Source organism: Henckelia pumila, chromosome 4 (assembly GCF_033568475.1).
Source record: "Henckelia pumila isolate YLH828 chromosome 4, ASM3356847v2, whole genome shotgun sequence".
Lineage (NCBI taxonomy): Eukaryota > Viridiplantae > Streptophyta > Magnoliopsida > Lamiales > Gesneriaceae > Henckelia > Henckelia pumila.
In genome coordinates this window covers 124236482-124242102 of record NC_133123.1, presented here as the reverse complement: position 1 = coordinate 124242102, position 5621 = coordinate 124236482, and positions in this window count along the sequence as shown.

Here is a 5621-nt window from a genome sequence, read left to right as displayed (position 1 = left end):
TCACCTCTTTTGAATACAAGATTGAGCAAGTATTCGGTTAGTCTTCTATACCATGCACGTGGTGCTTGCTTCAATCCGTGCAATGCCTTTTTCAATTTATACACATAATCAAGATGATTTGGATCTTCAAAACCCTTAGGTTGTTTTACATAAACTTCTTCGTTCAAGATCCCATTCAAAAAGATACTTTTTACATCCATTTGAAAAAGTTTCATACCCATATAACATGAAATTGAAGGCAAATCGGACAGACTCAATACGGGCTACAGGAGCAAAAGTTTCATCAAAATCCACCCCTCAACCAGTGTATACCCTTGAGCTACCAACCTAGCTTTGTTTCTTATGATGTTTCCTGATTCATCAGTTTTATTTTTGAAAATACATTTATTTCCTATAACATTACCATGTTCAGGACACCATACCAAGTACGAAACATCATTCCTAACAAACTGTTCTAATTCTTCATGCATATCATTGACCCAAAATTCATCTTTCAAAATTTCTTCAAACTTTTTGGGTTCAATGTTTGACACAAAGCATGAAAATATTACCTGAGAATATGTAGAGCTAATGCAAATCAGTCCAGCCATCTTTCGATAATCCATCTTTTCTTTCCTTCGGGTTTGCATATCTCCATGTACTTCTCCAATGACTTTTGAGGTTGGATGGTTCTTCTGAATTTTCCTACGAATTATTGTAAAAATAATTTTCTCAAACATGTGAGAAAATAAAGAATAAAATAAATAAATGAACTCATAAAATTTTATATAAAAATAGAAAAAGAAAATCAGAGCACGGAGTTGGCCTTAGATGCCAAAACACGAGAGCAACAAGCTTTCGATCTTTTATCTTCAATCTTCTTTTAACATGCTCTCAACCTCTTCACGACATCTACAGAAAACAACGACCATCAGCTTATGCGAGTCCTTTAGCTTTTTATTGTTCTTGAGAATGTCACTTTGTGTGTATGCTGAAGTCTACTTTCAATCTCTCTTGGTCGTCTCACTTAAACATCGAACGACTTCTTCATATATAAGGCCAAAGAATTCTCCTTGTTTTTGTTTTCTTGTATGCCTGGATTTCTAAAATATCTTGATCTCATTTCCTTTGCTCAAATCAACCAAGATAAGGAAAAGATCATTAAGATATGAGATAAATAAATAGTATGATTAGATCAATAATATCTCAAATCTAATAAATAAGGGAATAAATAACATAAAAATTTATGTTCAAGAAACTTCAAGTCCAAGAAAGTCAAAATACTTAACTAATTCTTTTAATTACTTAAGGGATTTTAGGAAATAAATATTCCCTTCACTATGTATGAAATGTTAAATAAATGTCCAATGATTATTGTGCTTTGATTAAAATGTTACTTTGGTCTAATGCTTAGAATTAGTAGCACGGTTTTGGCTTTGGTCTAATATTTTAGTATCACTTGTAATGTTTGGTAGTATGCTTAATTATTTTGGTGACAATTTTTTTGGTGGAATGCATGAAACGTATAAATTTTTCTTGATTTGTTTAATGTCATTTTATTATGATTGTAAGTGGTTGATTTCAAACCTTTCAAATATGTTGTGAGTCATTTTACCTAGTGGAAATCTTAGTTGAATTTATGTTGTGTACTATTGAAAAATCCAATTGTACATCTAAAATGATTAGTATTAGATAAAATTGGGTCAAGAATATGGTTGTGTGATAAAGATTATTAATTTGGAATTGTTTCATGAAATTGGTCCGTCGAATTTAAGACACCCAAAAATAACAAAACCAAATGTCACGCTTTTTTTTAAAAAAAGAAAAAGTTCAAAGCCGATTTTGCTCATACTTGTAAGTTGTAAGTGTGTGCATGTATATATGTATATATATATATATATATATATATATATATATATATATAAATTTTCAGCTGCCCAACAATGATGTCCAACTCGTCCCCGACAACTAAAACCCGGTACCGTGTTTTAGTTATGCGAAAAATAAAAAAAAGAACTAAAACCCGGTACTAGTGATCGGGGACGAGATGGAAAAAATAGGTTGGGCAGCTGAAAAGTCATATATATATATATATATATAATTTTGCTATCGTAAGAAATTATCGTGAATACTTCTGTGAGCACCTACTCACATGACATTTATCTATTGTATGCATAAGATGCCACATCAGCGGAACTCACAGAAGTGCTCATGGTGCTCATCAGAAAATTTATCTCAGTTCAAAGCACAATATTTAAAATGTGTACAATTTTATATTCATTTACAAGGGGTATAATAGTAAATATGCACCTTATCCTTGCACCTGCAGAAATCATCACGTGGATCAACTGAGATAAATTTTCTTCCATTTTAATTTTTAGGTGTACAATGCGGGCCATATACGGGCCATTAAGATAGCCAAAAAAAGTACCAAACCAATTATTATGATTGATAATTAATTAATGAAAAAATAAGTTTTTTGGTCCAATAATTTGTTTTGTTTTGGGTTTCGGTCCACTAACTTATTAATTTTTTTGTCTAGTATATTAAATTTTAAAAATCGATTATTTTGGTCCACTTAAGTAAACTACGTGATGTTCAATTTTCGCCGGAAATTGTTGATTAGGCGGCGGCTAAATCTGATGTGGCCAATAAATCAATCTACATGTAAAACTTAAAATACATGTCATATCATATTAAAAATATTTTCAATGCCATGAAATCCAAGTCACAAAAACTCGAGGGAAAGTTACATGTTTTTCCCACCAAATCACCGATAGTTCAAAACTATTTGAGCGTGAACGGGAAAAGAAAGAAGATGAATTAGATAGCAAGAACTCCATCGAAAATGTCATGTTTTCCATCTCTTGTGTTGGGCCGCTCCATTGTAACTTTGGCAAACGATTTCTTGGTTGAGACTTCAGTTTTCTTTCTTTTGCTTTGTATTAATGTTGTCCATATTTTTTGCTAGACAAGGGCTGTAATTTTTTGGTTTGAGAGGATTCACTTTACCGATACCGATAGTAAAATTTCAAAACTTTGGTATGAAAAAAATCCATATTGATACCGTATAGATACCGAAAAAAAATTCGGTATACGTGTGAAGACCCAAAACTTGGCTTCCAAGCCTACACCCATATGGAAATATTCCCCTACTTGGAAGCTTCAATCTTACCATACCAAGATAATGGCTGATACATGGAACTCAGATCAAAACTTTGGAAACAAATAAATCAAGGCTGAAGTTTAACCTCTTATTAAGTGCAAGAATCAGACCCTTCATCCTCTTAATCACATTCTTCATCTACTCACTCAGAATACTCAGAATTCACAACAGAAATCCTCCCTCAAGGCTGCTCAATTTTCGAAGCTCTCTAGGCATCGTGCTGCTGGTTTTGTTGCTCGTTTGAGTCACTTTGAGTCAGTAAGTTTGCCTACTTCCCCTGCCCATTTCCTAGAGAATTTAGTTATCTTATAAGCTCATGATTTTGCCATTGTTTCTCCCTTAATTCGAAGGATAGGGTCAAGGATTTGAGGAGTAAAACGCTTAAGGAATCTATCCTAGAAGGCTGCCTCGAATTCGAAAATTCAGTAGGCTGAATTTTTTAGTTTTGCTTCCCAAGCTTTGACTGTTAGTTTGATTCAAGAACAACTCTGTAAGTGGGCTTGTTTTAAAACTATTATGTATGCTTTAAAGTTTTGATCGTCATAATATGTTTAAACTCTTGCTATGAATTCTGATTTACATGTATGAAACTAAAACTGTTTGAGAAACTGCTAAGATTCACATTATGAGTGGAAAGAGAATTTTCGAACAATGTATGTTATGGCCCTGATGCGGTGGGTAAAAATAACCGTTCTATGACCTCATCCCTTAGAGGGATTACATATAGGAGACTGATCAGTTAGCCACAAGTAATGAGAAGATTTGCAGTGTTATTAAATGATAATTATGTTATGAATGATTACATGCTATGTTACGAGATGATCTGAATCTGTTTAAATTATTTTATGAATATATATGTACATGATCGATCGGGCTCCACTTGTTGAGTGTTTTCCAAAACACCCATTCCCTTACTTTTCCTCCCCAGATATCGAAGAAGATTTAGATGGCAAAGAGGAGGACATGTTTCAGGGTTGGTAACAAGAAGACAATTATGATTTCGTTCGAATGTTCTGGATTTGTTGGATTTTAGTACTTTGAATTATTCTGTGTAATGGACGCTTCCGCAAGTTTTACTAGTGTTACTATTTACTTTTGACTAATCTCTGTTGGGATGTAAGACAAGTCATTTTGGCCTTTATTTATGAATAAAATACTGGTTTGGCATATACTGTATCTACGAGGCTTGTTGTTTTATAATTTTTTTATAAATTTGAAACAACGCCGGTGACATATTGATAAGCACAAATTTTATAGCTTATATGGCAATTTATTTTGTCGTATTCATGCTTATTTGGCATTTTTATTCCTAGTATTGTGCATAAATCGTCATATTTTCTGTTTTTGTAGGTTTGACTAAGAATTTGAGAAGCCTTGAACATTGAAGAAAAAGTCAAACAATGCGATGCCACGTTAGAACTTGGCCGAAGAACACGGAAATATTTTGAGTCTCCAAGAGAATTGAAGGAAGGAAAATGCACGGACCCTGTGCATGCTTTGGAAGAGGGTCCGTGCATCTTCGAAGCAATAGGGAGTTGAATAAAAATAATGCACGGACCCCGTGTATCATCTGGGAAAGGGTCCGTGTACCCTCGACTTTGGAGTACTAGTCCATTCCAGGAAAATGCACAGACCCCCGTGTAGCGTCTGGAAGAGGGTCCGTGCACCTTCACAAAATGTTTGGGCTGGAGTTTTTAATACACGGACCTAGACACGGACCATGTTTGGGGTCCGTGTATGCCGCAGATATGGAAAAATTAATTCGCGCAGAATTTGGGAATTTTGGAACTCTGATTATTTTGGGCAATATTTGACATTATTTTGGACGAAAAAAGAGGGCTTTTTGAGAGACATATATAGAGCCAAGCTCTAATTGGAGAGGACTTTTGACTCTTAGACGTTTGAGCCTTATTTTCGGAATTTGACGGCTGAGAGCTTGGGAGAGCAGAATTGAAGAACACAAGCAAGATTCAGCACCATCGCTGAGATTTTCTATATTCTTCTTTTTCAGTTTTATTTTGTCATGAATTCAAACATGAAAACTTTGTTTGATTTTAATATTATGGAGTAGTCGTCTTTTGACCGGGGCCACAATACGGCCAGACTATTGATTTTTGTTCATGGAATGGATTGATTGATTTTTGCTTTATGAAATATTTATTGATTAATGTTTGTGCATAATTCTTGCTTTTAATCTGGCCAATTAATTGCATGTCTGTTGTTCGATCTAGACTTGAAAAAGAAAAGATTGAAATTAACTTCAAAAATATTAATCAACAAATGATTAAACTAACTAAAAATAGTATTCGTTTCAGTGTGCGATTTTAGGCGAAAGCTGAAGTTCCATAACTCGTGAATGCGTTTTTGTTTAATTAAATTCAATTAGAAATAATTGGACTGTTAAATGAAAATAGGATTATTAATTCTAGAAATAGATTAATAATTATTTTAGGGAATTTCGTCGTGAATATGAATG